General features: G+C 39.7%; 1 protein-coding gene across 2 annotated transcripts in view; it reads left to right on the plus strand.

Moving 5' to 3' along the window:
* Nucleotides 1-16,643, plus strand: part of WAPL (WAPL cohesin release factor) — a 112,011-nt gene that overhangs the window by 31,194 nt on the left and 64,174 nt on the right. The window lies entirely within an intron of this gene.

Consider the following 16,643-nt stretch of genomic DNA (forward strand, 5'->3'; position numbering starts at 1 on the left):
CCAAAGATAAATAAGGCTGACTTCACCAGCTCTCTTAAATGTTAGACCTTACCATTCATTTTTACCATACTGGTGAATTAGGTTTTCAGTCTCTGCATTGGAAGAAGATGCATTTGTACAGTTCTGCTGAAACTGTCCGAACTCAAATAGGTTCTGATATTTAACAAAGTGCTTGTGTGCGCTTCTGTCCTATAGAATTCAGGTCATGGTTATTTGTTGGTCGGCTTCTAAAAATAAACAGGGAAAAAAAAGACAATAAAATCCACTGTCATCATCCTTCTTTTCAGTTTAAAATAAACCGATAACACACAGAAATGCCTCAGGCAGAGTACAACAAGTAACTTTTTCAAGAGTTGTTTGCTTTCATTTTTCATTGTGTTTACAGAACGTAAATGGGCAGATCCTTATTGGCAAACAACTTCCTTTGGTAAAATTGAGTTTATTAATTAAAAAAAAAAAACAAAACCAAAACTATTCTAGCACACACTGAGCATCATAGAATTTAGGCCTTCAGGCCACCATCAGTATCACCCTAATGCAACATACTAGCTTTATTGCAGTTGGAAATAGATGGTGTGAACTGTTTCTTGGGAGTATTTGAGAGAAGGTTGTGATTGTAGCAGTGGGGACAGGATTCCCTCTACTCTGTATGGTCTCCCCTTCTCATGTACCCTTCCTTCAATTTGCACTTGCAGTACCTAACCTTAAATTAAGGGAAGAGGGATTACGTTTCTTTGGTTGAATGGGGGGTGCCTGTGTCACAGATGTAGGTGACCTGTGTCTTTATCAAAAACAAATCCCTGTAGTGCTGCAGATTCCTCTTCGCTGACAGTTATTTAAGGAAGGTAGCATTTATCTTGTATCATCTGGTTACTGTTCAGTGGCCTGATGATACAAGATAAATGTTACCGTCTTCGATTCTGCAGGCTGTTTAACTGAGCTACTTTTAAATTAACTATCAGTCGATATATAGTGAGAAGCAGTGATTTCTTTGGACATCCCTGTAGGGTTAGATCTGCCTAAGCTAGGCTTAAACTAGCTACCACATGGGGCAGAACTGAGCTCAGATCTGACAAATCACCTGATAAGTTTTGTTGAATGGGATTCTCTGGTCATTTTCTAGGGTGTGCTCTTCCCTACTGTCAAAATCTCGCATCGTACCCATAAATATCATTGTGATAGCAGTTGTGGTGCTGATTATACGAACTTCAGAAGAAGTTGATGTGAACTCAATCGCTGTTTCCTTGTGCTGGCTGCTGCAGCAAGCATTTAGCACGCTGCAGCTACAAGGCAGCAAATAATGATGTTGGTCTCCTCAAGGGACAGGACTTCCTAGAAGATAATTTTCCTTTTTAGTAGTGTAAAGGTAAGAGTCATTTCAGAAAGCTACAATATGAAATTGGCAAGAGCTTGTAATGATAGCAAGAGTAGCACAGAAAGTACATTCTAATGATTGAAACGTGGAGAAAGGAAGGAAAATGAGATCCCCTGTTTTGGTGAACTTTTATGTTCAAAGAAGTTGGGTAGTATTATGCTCTGCTCTTAACAATTTGATGTTACAAATTCAGATTAATTTAGTGAGCAATAATTGTTTTCTTTATAAATATGGTTATTTCACTTTAAGTTATTGGAACTGTAGACTTCTGGATATGGAGGGAGAACTTTGCTTTCTGCCTTTCCCCTGTTTATTCTCCAACAGAAGTTTGTTCTTTCCTTGCATAGTGGAATGGAGAAAATGTATCAGTTAATGACTCCTGCTATTTTCTAAAGCCACTCTGCACATCTTATATTTTTCTAACACTTCCTCTGCAGTCTTGTGTGAATCACAGCGGAAACCCACTTGGCTGATGGCCCGGGTCTGAATTGCCATGCAGAGTCAGTTCTAGAGAAAATAAAACCTGCCAGAATTCCTCTCTCTGCGTTCTGTCACTTTGAGGTATGGTGAGAACATCCTCCTCAGTTTTAGAGCTCTTTCAACTGCATCTCTCGCTACTGGTAATTAATTCCTGTTCATGGCTTTTTATAAGACACAGGCAGAAATAGCACAAAGACTCTGAGGTCCTACCGTGAAATTGAGAAAATGTCCTAATAGGACAAAGGAAAGGTAATTTGTGGGTAAAGCTTAATGAAGTCCAGACGAGTACAGGGATTTCCTTCTCAACCAGTGGAAGGGAATGGTTTCTTTTTGGTTTCTCTTTGACTGGAAGGAATTATATGTTTGTTTGTCTGCAGGAATGCAGAGTAAAGTGGAGGAATGGGGAGCCTGATGCTTAGAAAATGAACAGGTTGCTGTTGGAAAGGGCCAGGACAGCTGGAAGACTAGGGCTGTCTATGGTTAGCCAGGCATTATATCCCCGAGATACATTTACACAAAAACACCTGGGCTTCCTTAATCTCTCCTTCAAACCCAGGATGGAGAAATAGGATCAGACCAATCAATAAGGGGCCAAGTTAACTCTAACCCTTCTTTGAGTGCAGGTACAGTTCTGGAATTTGAGATATCACAGACTAAGAAGGCATAGAGCATGGGAGTTGGGCATTTAGAGGGCTTACTAACAAGTTATATGGTTTTATTTTTTACCCCTGTTACAGTGGGGGGGAGAATGAGTGATGATGCCTGTAAAACATTCTGGGGATTGCAATGCCTAAACTCCATTTCATCTCACTAGTGGAAAATTAAGATGGTGTGAGGAGAGCATCAGATTCTTTCTTGATTAGTAGGACTGCCATTTGTCATTTCTCCAGAGGCTTTTTCTCAGTTTCAAAGGAAGGAAAACAACCCAAAGAAGGAAAGCAACTTCTTTTTAATGTACCAAGTACTGTTTTCTTATCCTCAATTAAAAGATACACCTCAGCAGCTGACTAGGAAGTTTAATTGTGCTCTGCTTACTCTGTAAACATGCTGCATCCTCATGCATATCTATAGGATAGAGAAAGGAATTACTGAATTTTCACATGAGTACGTACCCGTTTTCAACATCTGCTGTTCAAAAGGCATTACTATGCTATATGGAGTAGTAGAAAAGTACTGGTGATAGGTGGGCTGTTGAACTAGATGGTTTTGGAGGTCTTTTCCAACCTTGATGGTTCTGTGATTCTGCATAAGTCTGTTCCTTCCCTATTCCCATCTCTATTGGATTTGTTAACCCTGAGTACCTGCTGTTGTAGTACTCATTATCTAATATTACCTATTATTATTATTATTAGGCTTCTCAGAAGCATTTTCAGAGGCCTGCTTTTGTGCTAGTACAACAGGGTTACATGCTCAATTAGGTGGGTGAAAAATAAATAGTTTTATAAAGGTTTTTCCACTCTCCTTATTATTTTTGTCTTTTAACAGCTAGGCCCTGTCAAGTGGGAATTCTTTCACTTCCTAGCTATTCCTAAATGGTATGTTGCTCTCTGGTATCCCAAATAACCTTGCAGGCAGACAACTGTCTTATATACATCTTTTATGTTCTATTAATCATAGACATTGCATTTAGGTGTTCATGCCTGTAGTGATTTGACAAGGGGCAAGAACACTCTTTGGAAATAAAACTGTTAAACTGAATATGAAGTTCTATATGGCCGTTTATGGGAATGTGCTCTTGGGACTACCCCAAAAATCAATAGACTAAATAGAAAATATTAGATCAATGCAGGTTCTGCTCAGCTGTGGAAGTGAATATAATTCACCTCGTGGGTAGTTTTGATTTTATAGAGTAGCAAAGATCTGTGGTAAAGAGCAGTAACAGGAATCACCGGGAACAGCCAGCAGGTGTGGAGCAGCACTGCAACCCTACATCAGGGAACTAAGAATACAGGGTGGGCTGAGCACAGAAAGGCCAGACTAGGAGCAGTAGTGGAGGAGAGTCCATTCAAGTACAATGTTTTGCTAAATCTTAGCAAAGAAAACCCTCAGTTTAATGGAGATGAAAGGATTCTGTCAGTGTTCTCTAGTTTGAATTTGTGTCTGTGGCACAGCATTAGACTGCCTCTCTATGGCAAGATGCTCTCCAGCAGTTACTCTGCCTTAGTTTCCCTAGCAATGTTTCCAGCTTACTCTAGTGTCTCATGGCTCCCATGTCAGGTAGTTTGGAAAGGTCTACCCACCTCTGTCCCTCTTGTCCTTCCTCAGAGCCTGAAGACGAGAGTCATCATGCATGGCCCTCTTCAGCACAGCCAAGTTCAATCTTCAGTGCCTCCTTTTGGAGGCTTGTTCATTTGCTCTGTGGGCTGAACTTTCTAGTTCATCCTTCTCTCCTGAAAAGCCCACCCTTCTCTAGGGAAAGCTGGTTAGCCTAAATCATCTCAAAGAACTTCACTTGTTAGCTTACTATTGCCAGTGGCCAAGTGATCACCTTTCCAGCCCTTCTCATGTGTGAAAAAGGAAGCAGATCATACTACTCCAGGTAGGAAAAATATCCTATTTACAAAATGATAAAAATGGTGAATTAGTAGCATTTTCTCTAGAAATTACTGAAGCTTATCATGATGGGCATCTGGGGGAGCTGTAGGAGTGTCTTGATGGGTAAGATACAGAAATGGAGACAGCCCAATCTCTGATGGAAAGACTAAATGAAGAGGAACAATAAGAAGCAATTTGTACCTACACACAGCAATCAAAGCGCAAACCCTGGGGTTTGCAGCATAATAGCTCATGATAACTGGAGGGTAATAAAAATTTGTGGTCACATCTGGTATTAAAGAATTATTTTCTTTATCTACAAATAATAGCGCTATTATCTTCAAACAATCCACAGAGAATACGCTAGCTACCTTAATGGCTATTCAGCTATGTTTCCTGTCACATGCTGTCATGTGTTAGTACTCCCTGTGCAAGATATCCTGTCATTTCTGCAAGTATTGTCAGTGATTATGTTTAAAAAAGGGAAAATTGGAAAACAAGACATGATTGCCAATCCACTGCTGAGAGAAAATTGTATTACTGCACTAATAAGCAGACAGCTTTATCACCAACTGTAGCTTAAGTCTCAGCAGCTTGTTGCAGGTGCCCTGTAATTTGCTGTTATACCCTGCACTGTGCCCAGTGCTTTCAGGTGTCTGGACAGGCTGAATAGGAGGAAACTGTCATCATCTTGGACTTCGATCCCTAAGTGTTTGTATGAGACCTCTATGTTATGCTACTTCTTTGTATAACTTGATGCAATATGGACTGCATTGGTATCTTCTCTGCTAAATTCCTAATCTGTATCCTCGCTGACTTCTGTTTCAGTTGCTATGACATCCTTTCCCTCTCACTTTGATTAATGGAATGTAACAGTCAATTATCATGAGGATGCAGTCAGGATGCTAGTGTCAATGTGACTGTACAGCCTATTACCAATGCTGTGGCTACATCCCACCCGCTTTGAGCCCTTTTCCTCTTGACCCTGTCCCCAGCTCATTGCTTTGATAATTATTGCCACGTGTCTCCTTCTGTCACTCCCCCTTTCCTTTTAATTCAGGTACGTCTTGCTGGTCTTCTTGTCCAAGGGCCTTGATGGGTTATCTATCTGTCATCTTTCAGACAGCTTTGGCGTTCCAGCTCTCACCCCCTGTCAGCCAGTGTTGCTCACTTCCGTTGTTCACTGAACACAACTTCCAGCATGCATGATTTGCTTGTCTTTGTGCAGTTCCTCATGCTGGTAGCAGAGGCAACAAAAGACACTGACAATAGCTGGGCTGCAGGCACAAGGAGCCTGCTGACCTACTTTGTCTTATTATGTTCTACTTTCCCTTCAGCATGCGTTTGTTTCTTTACCCTTTATACTCTAAGTTTTGTGGAGGAGGGACTTTTTCACTCTGTGCTGGTGTAATGCTCTGACTTGGCTAGCATTTCTAGGCATGACAGTAATAAGGTGGGCTTTAGTTCCTTGGTAGCATCAGACATCTCCTTTGCTCTGCTTAGTTTTTGCTGATCAGTTGCTGAGTAGTACGGCATGGTTACAATAGATGGCCAACTGAAGCTCAGGGTTTTTGTTTTAGTATGAACGTAGTTTTGGTTTTGAAAGCCTTCTGCATAAATAAACATTTTACAAGTATGCATGTGAATTAAAATGATGGAAAGCACTGGCACCGATCCTCTCAAAGACAATCTATCATTTCTCACTTTGCTGTAATTTTGTAGTCGTGCCTGCTCCACACAGAGCTGTTTTTCTACTCAGTCTTTTCGTTTCTGACTTGTGTTGGAGTTACTTTCTTTGATTTCCTTTAAACTGAGAGGTTGCAGCTGTTTGTTTCTCTGAGCTGCCAAATAAACTTTTGAAGCAATCAGAATTAGTTGCCACCATCAGGCAGCTGCCATGTCCCCTGTGTGCTTTAGTGAAGTGCAGACAGTGAGTCAATAAAGATCATGTTGGTTAATCTGTAGAAAGAATAGGGAAATAATTTCATGGCAGCCTTCTTAAGTTAGATACCAAAAGAAGTCAAACCTGTTTTCTGAACATAAATATTTCCTCCATAAGGGACTGTATACCTTCTGGGACTTGATTCTGCAGTTGACCAAAATAGATATTCCACAGAATGCACTGTAAGTTTCTGTGTCAAATTGCCCTTACAGAATTAAGTTCTTCTGAACATTTATCACGGACCAACTCCTCATGTAACATAAAAACAAAATGGCTCTACTAACTCAGCTCTTGCCACTTGAGGGTTTGGGATCCCCGTCACAGGGTACCACAAAGCTGGTGTTAATTAATCGAGGTAAGTTCTCCCATAGGAACTTTTCAGGCACTGTACAGAAGCCAAAGCATGTTTCTTTCCTAGTGGTGCTTGTTACCTGAGACTCTAGAGTAGGAAAGCAGTCATTTTATTTCCTTTCCTCTGTTGATTTGAACACTACAGGACCTTATTCTCCAGAGGAAATTCTTTAATGTTTTCACAAGTGACTTGGATCTGCTGCAACTCCAGTGCAAGATCTGTAGAGCAAGAAGAACAGCGTTTTTTTTTCTCCTGGGGATGGTTTGAAATCAAATGGCCAGGTATTCAAACACTAAATCAAACAAAAACTGAACTAAGATCAATTTAAGAAGTGAAAGCAGTAATTCAAAATTAGAGTATTCATGTTAGACCAAATCCAAGAGTAGCAAGTGCCGGTGGCTCTGTAGGGGCCAAGAAAACTGTAGTAAATCAGGATGAACAGGATGAGCCAGGCAAACCCAGGGATGGCAGCCAGGATCAGCCAGGACTCTGGGCTATCAGACAGGCACATGACAGCAAAGCAGGTCTGAGATAAGACTAGAAGCAAAAAGAAGGATCAGTGACAGTATCCAGAGCCAGATCGATGTGGGCAGTGACTAAGCATATGCACAGTTAGGCAGTGAAGGATCAGGCTTAAGATTAAATGGAGCTTCCTGGGTGGAGGTGAGTGGATGGGATACCAGGTGAGGCTGGTAAGGTCAAGTAAGACCTGTTAGTTCAGTTGAGTTACTAAGAGACCCTGAGTCTCAAGTTCTTGATAAATTTTATCTACTAAAATAAGTTCTTAATAGCTGCAGAGATTTTTCTCAGGTACAGAGTGCTTACTATATTGCACTTAAGTGATCCTCAGTATCATCTAACATCTGGCCATTTACTTAACATCTTAAATAGGGATTTCGAATTTTCCAATATTTTGGAAATTCTGAACAGGAGGTCTTGGGGGATATTTTCATTTTAAATCATGTTTCATTACATTAAGAGTAATTACATCTCTAGTAACATAAAAATCCCAGAATGACTACTCTGATTCAGTTCCAAGGTCTATTTAATCCCAACATCCAGAGACTAAAAGCAGCATACTGGGAAAGAGTGCAAGAATATGTTGAGATTTCCCTATCATACTCTTCCAGCTTCCTGTACTATACAGCTCAATACATCTGTGCCTCTCACCGCATATTTTGCTGATCAAACTCAAATATTGCAGAGCTTTTGTGGGTTTGTAAAATGAGTCTGTAATGCAAGAAAGAGTGTAATTTCAGGTTGTCAACACAAAAGTCAAGACAAAGAAAAGCTGCAGTGTGAACCGCAAAGTTGCTTTGGTTCAAGTCAAATCGCTCTTTAGCGCAGACATCTGAAAGCTAATACGGCCTCTATTGGAAAGCTTTATGTAATTTAGAATGTAGCCATACTATAAACCACTTTTCACCACAGCTCAGCAACTCTCTCTGTGGTATGCAAGTGCCTTTCAAAAATTCACCAGAACCTGCAGAGATGCAGGCTCTCTCTACCTTCTTTTTTCTTGTTGCTAGGATTAGTTGTTCCCAAAAATTAAGTTTTGACTCAAGGATGTTAATGGGTAATTACCATCCCAGGTCTCTTGTCCTTCTCTGTGCTATTCCTTCTCTTCTGATGATCTTATCGCACCATAACAGCATGTAAACCAAGAAAAATGTTCTTTCCTTCTCAGTAAAGAAGTCTTCATAAGCCTTCAGTTAGAATACAGTTCAGCTCTTCTGCTGTGGAGGTTTAAGGCAGAAACTTTTCTTCATGCTAGACTGCAGTATGTAGCATTGTACTAAACATCTTTGTTCACAACAGATGTTTGTCTTGTTTTGCCAGAGGCTTGAACCGTTCACAGCTTTCCCTGAACATAAATCGTTAGTATAAAAGCAGGGGGTACTGAATAGCTGTCATACCTGTCCTTTTTCAATAAATAACGATAAGGAACATTGTCAGCAATAATGCCTATTTCTCATCTTATACTTAATGAATTCCAATAGAAATTTACTGATTTGAAAATGAAATGGTCTCCAGGTAATGGGAGAAATGGTGGCACGCTAACTTTCAGTTTGGATTAATAGGTTTTTTGACTGCAACTCAGACAGTCACCAAGCCTAGGTAATTAGTGTGCATTATGTTAAACTGACTTTGTATTAAAAGCAAGGAACAGGAGAAGTAATGTATGTCACACAGAATAGTGCTCTCTCAGTCTCTGAAGCTGCTGTGGTTAGATTTAAAGATGCTCCCTCCACCCTTCCCCATTCTATTTTAATTTTCTGTTATAGTCAGCAAACTCCAAGTCTTCTATAAATTAAGTAATTGACATCCTTTTAGCACAAAGAACCTCCACGTTGTAAGAAAATATTGTGTGCCAAACACTGAAATAATTTCCAAACAGATCAAGTATAAAAAACAGAATTAATGTAAATACAGGGGTGTTGCATTATGTCGTTTGTAAAAGTTCAGTGCTTTCACTTCTCTGTTTTCATGTTTTGCTATGAGTTGTTTCAAATGTCTATTTATCAGAATATGATAAGTACAGTCTAAAAACACGAGCTGCTAAACTCCTGGAGCTGAGGAGTGAGGTTGGTTAACTTCCAGGGGTTAACCAAGGCTAGATATTAGGGAGGGACAAAGTGACCTGTGTCATAACTGGTAATGCAGCTCTGGTGTGGTGTGTCATTAGTTAACAAATGTGTTGCAGACTCATCATTTGACATCACAGCCTGTAAATTGCCAGGGGTACTCCTGTTTTTCAACTGTTTCTTTGCTTATCCCATGCATGGTCAAAACCGGTGTATGTTTAGCAGGAGATAGAGAAGGCAGTTTTGTACCTGAGGTGAAGATTTACTGCTGTGGAAAAGGACGGTTCACTGCATAGTCTTCAAGAGAGCACCACACTCCAGCACTTACTACTAGAATTTTGCTGAGGCTCTGACTTTCATTGATGGTGACTCTCCTTCTTGATATAAGGGAACAAATCAGGTTTGAATGGTAAAATATTCTCATGTTTTGGATGTGCTAAAGAATCCCTCTGGCTTAGCCAGTGATGAATACAATGTGTCTGTGAGAAAGTCAGAAATGATATTTCACATGACATTTTCCTTGCATGTGTAGGAGAGAAATAGAAGGAAATAAGTCATTTATTTATTGAACAGTACTCTTTGGTTTGCTGGTAAGTCGACAGCTGGAAACCTTAAAGCTTAGATCCTGACACATTTTTCTATACATGTTTACCTTGGAGCAAATAGGTGTTTTCCAAGTCAATATTATTTATACATTTGTACTAATACCAATTATTAGCACTTGTACTTCTCTCTTGAAATCAAAGGCTTGTTTTCATAGGTCTGGGGAATGAAATTCAAAAGCCTTTATAGTGATTATCTCTGATTTCTTGGTGTAGGAAAGGAAAAACAAAGGAGAAAGTATTCCTGAAGGGAAGTCTGTTTAGTATTTCTGTATTCCATTGGATGAGATGCAGAATGTCTCTCCCTTTGTTGTGTCCAAAATACCAACTGAACTTGTCTTAAAACAGTTTACAAAGGTTCAGTGAACACCAGATGTTTCTTCGCCCCTTTTTATTCTTAAACATGCCTGCAAGATCCACAGCTTCTAAAATCTGCTTCTTATGCTTGCTCTTCGTAGAGGAATGTTCATCATTAATGGATTCAACAGCTCTTCTCAGCAAACTCATGCTGTTTAAGTGCTCTGTGATTTTTAAGGAGGAAATAAATAGAGCAATACTGAGGAGGACCTGGGGGTCCTAGTAGATAACAGGTCGGCCTCAAGCCAGCAGCATGCCCTTGTGGACAAGAAGGCCAAGGGTATCTTGGGGTGCATTAAAAAGAGCATATTATATAATGCGTTCCCATGCTTTTGTTTACATAAGCATGCAAAATGTCTGTGGTCTGAAACAAGCTTTAAGATACCTGTAGAAGAGCATGCGGGAAACTGAAGGTAGCTGAATTCAGAGTGTTAATGACTGAAGTATTCTTACTGCAGGAAATAATTAACTAGCTATCTAGATGAAAGCTAGAGGAACATGCACATTCTGTAAGGTGCTAGTTAAAAAGATAAAGTGGTCTTTTATAGGTTCTGGACTCAAGAGATTGCAGGGCTGGATCTGGTTGTGCGGGGGCTGGTCACTCTGCGTGCACTCTACTGTATTGCTGGGCATGAAACATGAGAACACTGGCGCTGGGTAAAGCTAAGGGGGCAAACAGGGCAGCAGAACGGGGGACAGATAAGAGCAGAGGAAGGGATGGAAGCTAACAGAGGAACTGAATATATCAAGCAGTAACATACCACTCATCTAATAACAAGAGGTGCTAGTTCTTGGTATTGTAGGAGCAGAAATGAATCTACTTACAACATTAATCAGTAATGCTTCAAATTAATAATGCATAACAGACTAATGGATCCGAAAAGTCATCAGTGGTTTGTAGGAGGCTTACTTCCTGAAAGTAATCTGCATGATCATTAACATTAGAGCTAGTCAGAGAGCAGATGATCTTGTCTGTGTGATAATAAATCTTCAAGTGATACCAAAAGCATGAACTCTGTTTTTCATTTTAAAAAATGCTAAAATAAGTCCCTGTTAATGAACTACTTCCAAACGTTTTGCCTGGGGTTCCTAAACATTTCTTTCAGAAATACAGTAAAGGAACTCAAGTACTTAACATTTTCAGGATTAGAGCAGTAAAATTCTTAGGAAATATCTAGCTAAACTGCCTTTGGTTGATAGTTAACTGTTTGGGGATGTTTTATAGTGAAGTTCTAAGTAGCACCAGAAGTTAATGATGTGGGAAATAATGAAATACAGCGACTCTGCCATCTTGATTCCTTTTCTTTTGGCTAAACAAAACGCCAAATAAGCTTATCTATTTTATCAAGAGAATTAAAGGCTGTTTCATTACAGGAACGTCATTGCAGGTGTTCTTTAGGTAGAAGAAAGGTTTAAAGGGTTATGATAAGGTAAGTCAATTCAAATGTATGTTTTATAAGGAATCTCTAATAACACTGAGTTTGTTGATCTTGTTCAAGGTTCTGATATAACATTTGTGTGAGAGGATCACAAATTTCTAAAGCAAATTTATCACTGTGTTCATCTGTCCCAAGAAGGGACTCCTCAGGACAAGCAGCTGTACTTAAGCAAAAATGGACTTTGCATCCAAGGCAGATGGAAAGGGTGACTCCCAGGTTTTGCTCACCAAAAGACAGATATTACTCTGAAAAGTAGAACAGGAGCAAGATGGGAGCAGGTATATTTCTCATTCCAACCACTTAGCATCTTACGGAAAGACACTTCTGGTGGTGGGGGGGTGATAGAAAAGATGTTCTGAAGACATTGAAGATCTTCAGAAGGTAATGATATTGGTCATCCTACGTTTCTCCTTGCATTACAAGGGATACAGTAACTTCAGACCCTACTATTAATTTCTTTTCCTTTGTTCTATCCCTCTGGCCCATTTATTGTCTTTATTCTTTGTGCCTGGAAGTTGCTGTTTCTTAGAGAAGCAGTTTAAAAGAACCAAGATTGTGCTCTAACTGAATGTAATAAACAAGGTTAAAGTTACCTATAAATAAAACAAATCCTAATAAAGCTGATTTCTGAAAACCAAGCAACTTTCCAAAAGTGCTTATAGATGAAAAAAATGTAGAAAGCCTGTAAGAGTGTAACATAAAATAATTGGTATCATTTAGCTTCTATCAAAACTGATAAGGATGTGATTAAGTTTATAATAAGTAACAGTAAAGCATATGCTAAATTGTATTGATTTTAATGGTATCGTCAGTGTGTGGCAGGTTAAGCATTCTTAGTTTTAGAAGATCCTCTGCTTGTTAGGAAAGGAAGCATTGCTATACCCATTTCACTGACAGATCCTTGCTAGAGGAGTCAGTAATTTATGTCACTCAAAATGCGGAGATCTGATCTCATCATGACAAACACAGGAAAGAGAGCTGTGTTCTTTCAGGAGTTGCTATAGTAAGAACCGCTGCATGCATAGTACCAGTTCAGAAGATGCCACCATCATCAGTGTCTGAGTCATGTTGAAGGTGAGCTGCAGGTGTAACTGTGGACAAAACAAACGGTAGGATGGAGCTTCAAAGAACTTTTGTACAGAAATAATTGAGTCATGTTTCCTGAAAGTCTGAGAGCTCAAGCAATAGTGTATTTATTTAACTTAAGCTGTTCTATTCTTGCACTCTTGGTGTTGCCTTAGTGATAATTTCTCTTCTCTCAATTCACCTCACTCTGTTCCTTTGCAACCCACTAAACTTTCATTTTCCTCCCACCTTCGTTGCTTCTTTCTTCTCTCCCAAATGCCAACTCTTTCTTTCCTTCTCCCACTTTTTCTTTATCCTTTATTCATTCTGATGTTTTTCAGTCTGGGGAAGAATAAGTATTTAGCTTTGTTGGAAATTTGAAAGGCACAAAAACAAGCTATTTTCCATAACAGACTTGGTGGACCCAATCTGCTGCAAATTTAACAGTGCTTGCATGGAGAAGTTTAGAAATTCTTATTGTAGTCCCCCTGATTTTGTGTTCAAGAACTCTTTGCGTGCCCAGAAAGGTGCAACAAATTTGTAAGGAAATCTTTGAGAAGCTTTTGCTGAGATGCTTTCCACAAATTTCAAAGCTTTTTACCAGCTTAATGAAGAAAGCAGTCATTGCAGGGGACGTGACAGAATGTAAACGAAGAAACATCTTTTCCCCTACAAAGCAAAGCTATATTGCAGCATTTTGCTTCATGTGACAAGCCAGCCGAATGACAGCCATTTGGAACAGATTGCATTTACTCTGATTAAAAAATAAAAAAAATAAATCAAGCTTTAAATAGTTCATGACCAGTGTTAGAAAAGATAAATATGTAGAAGCCATTTGGTAAATATAGTTTGACCTGGTTATTTGTGATTTAGTTCCCAAACGGCATCGTTCTGGCTTTAAAAGCTAGATAAGGAGAATGGAATTATTTTCCACTAAAAAACAGCTCTAAGCTAAAGGAGTTTTAGCAGTACTTGGCAAAAATGGCTACAGATTATTCTTCTAGTTTAGAGCAGCCTGTTGAACTAGAGAATGAAACTGGGCTTGTATGTATTGTTCCTTCATTTGATTACACTGCTCAAGCAACTGCAATCACAACAAGACTAACGAGTCCCTGAGAGAAGACACAGGGCTCAGCCAGACTCAGATGTTTAAACTTCAAGTCTGTTTCACAAACAACTGTATTCAAGTCTGAAGCGTTTTACATGGGTAGAGCGAGTAGCTTGTTTTGCATGAAATAAATGGGCAGATTCTAATTTCTTTAATATGTATTCCCTATTTTTAAATGGAAAGCATTGACAAGGGACAGTACCTTTACTTCCCACTATTATATCACGTGACAAAACTAGAGTGCCTTGTCTTCATTCTTTTTCTGCAGCAAGACATCCAGTATGATCCAGCCTGATATCTCACAGGAAATATTTTTATTTAGTGAAATAGGAGCGTTAACTAAGCGAGGATTTCTGATACAGTACAGCAAAGAGTCCAAGGCCTTTGAAAGCCTTCTTGCTCATTCCCTTTTATTTTGCTGTATCCATCTTCCTCTGCATTTCTCTTTCCTTTCTTTATCATCTGTGGTGAAAAATATCCAAAAGCTTTCTGTATCTGTTGAAAAGTGTTTTTCACCCATTGACTCTAGAGCCCGTAAAGGTCCACATTTCTCATATGTCTCTCCCTTAGTTCTTTTTCAGAAGTAATATTTGTTATAATATCAATATTTTACCTCTTAATTCACTTCCTAGTGCTTGATCAGAGCAATTCTCAGAGAGTGAAAAGTGAGATCCTTGGCCACACAGCTTTTATTGTTATGATTAATTATATTGTCTAGCAGACAGTGATTGATTGCTAAGATCTTTAGGAAATGTAGTTTTAAGATATAAACATATATATGTAATAAAACAGATGGGGATAATAGCCAAGAATCTCCTGCACATTGTCTCATGGATTGCCCAGTGGAGGCATTATGAAGACCCCTGATTTGAGGAGGACATAGTCTTAGCCTAGTCTGCAAGGTGCTGCTGGATGTTCTTTGAAGCAGCAGTTGGGAGCAACAGAACTGGCTGCACCAATTCAAGCAACACGCAGCGCTCCTGTCATGTTCCAAGAAGTAGCTGAATGGCTGCAAATGAGCACAGTGCAGAGCTGTCACGAGGCTGAGAGGAATGTGATCACCTGCTGAGTCCTGTGCGGAGCCAGATGTGCCGATAACTGCCTGAAAATTAATCTGTAAGAGCAAGGGAGCTTAGGTAGCCCTGTGATATCTATTTGAGGCAATACAGATCTTCCAAAATATCTTTGTTTTTTACAAATACAGTGCTTGAAAAACTGGATTCTCTGAAGAATGGTGGTGCTGGGTTTCTTCTGTTTACTGTAAATGAATGAAATGTGACTAACCAACCTTGCCTGGAACCCACATCCTCTGGCCCTCAGCCCAGGAGCTCTCCTTAAACTCAGTTTTAGGTCTTTGTGATCTTTGGGCTTTGTTGCATAAGTGCTGATCTCTAAATCAGTCACAGCCTTCCTGGCTGATCTACAGGGTGACTTTTTATCTTGATTTTGGGCTTATTCTGTCGTCCTGTGTCTGCAGGTTACTTATAGGTAATAGAAAGCTAGTGCTTCCAGCCTTGTTAGTATATTTGGCGCTCATTAAGGAGCAGCTAATCCTTATTGCATGTTGGCAAAATGAAGCTCAGCAGCTATAGAATAACTCGTACGGCTTTCAGGCATCTGCGATTATTGTGTTTTAACTAAACGTAAGATCTTAATACTGTTGTTAACAAGGCTTTATGGCTCACTGAAATCCTTGCGCTTGTCTTTTAATTGCTATTCAAGCTATTCTTAGCGTTCATTGGTAATGTAATGTGTTTCCACACTGCATCCTAGAAGTGTGGCCCTTCCCTTGCTGAACTGAGGTGGCTGTTCCCTGCTTGTCCTGGGGGCTGCCATGAACAGACACACAGCTGTGTGATAAGTCAACTTAAAGAAGTGAAAATGAAATGCTGGAGAAGTAAGTACAGAAAGCTGATGGTTGCTGAGCATGTGGGTTGATGTGGGCTTATTTAAGCAAAACAGAGTAGAGCTGTATCAAATTTCTGGTAGCTTTCCTCCTGTTTTTTGGGATCTTCTTTTGTCGTAAGTTGGCTTTTGTTGCTCTTCTGCTGTTTCTGAAAGCAATTGCACAGTCATTGCTACAGCAAAGACTTTAGTGCTTGAGGCAGCCCCTGCTGTCAAACTCTGGTGGTAAAATAGCAACAGGACAATACATCAGTTACTATATGCAAGTATTTTTGACTTTGTCTCACTTTAAAAATGTGAGAAGGCAGTGTTTTGTTATGAATTACAATGTCCAAACTGCAACTCAAATGTGGTAACTCCTGTAGTATCGGTCAGGTCCTACTACATCATATGAAAGAGGACTGCCAGGCCAGATTCTGTTCTTATAAGGCAGGGTACTGAGGAAGCAAAGGCTGTAACATTCCTTTATCTCCAGTGCAGCATTTTTCATCTTGGAATGACAGTTGTGAAAGACTGAAGAACTCATGTTTGCATTCCAACCAAGATGGTAGGAGAATAAAAGTAGCATTTTCATTTTGAAGCTCCGAAATGGGATGTGAGGTGGATAAGGTTTGTGCAGGGGTCGTCAGGAAGTCAGTCCTTAGCAGAAGCAGGGGGTGTCTGATTTCCAGCCTTCTTTAGAAGACCTGTCTGTATCCCTGCTTGTGCAGGAGAGGGCATACTCATGGAAAGAAAACAAGTTAATTCTGCCTCATGCATCTGTAGTAGAACCTGTATTTGTGGATATGAATCACCAGCTTTCGTACCTATGGTAGCCATTTCATTTTGTGTGTGTGCTGTGAGTTAACTGAACATCGTGTTGCATTGAATTGCGTTGTGTTGGCAAACTCCATAGCAG

The sequence above is a fragment of the Excalfactoria chinensis genome, chromosome 6, assembly GCF_039878825.1.
Source record: "Excalfactoria chinensis isolate bCotChi1 chromosome 6, bCotChi1.hap2, whole genome shotgun sequence".
In the NCBI taxonomy this organism is placed as follows: Eukaryota; Metazoa; Chordata; class Aves; order Galliformes; family Phasianidae; genus Excalfactoria; species Excalfactoria chinensis.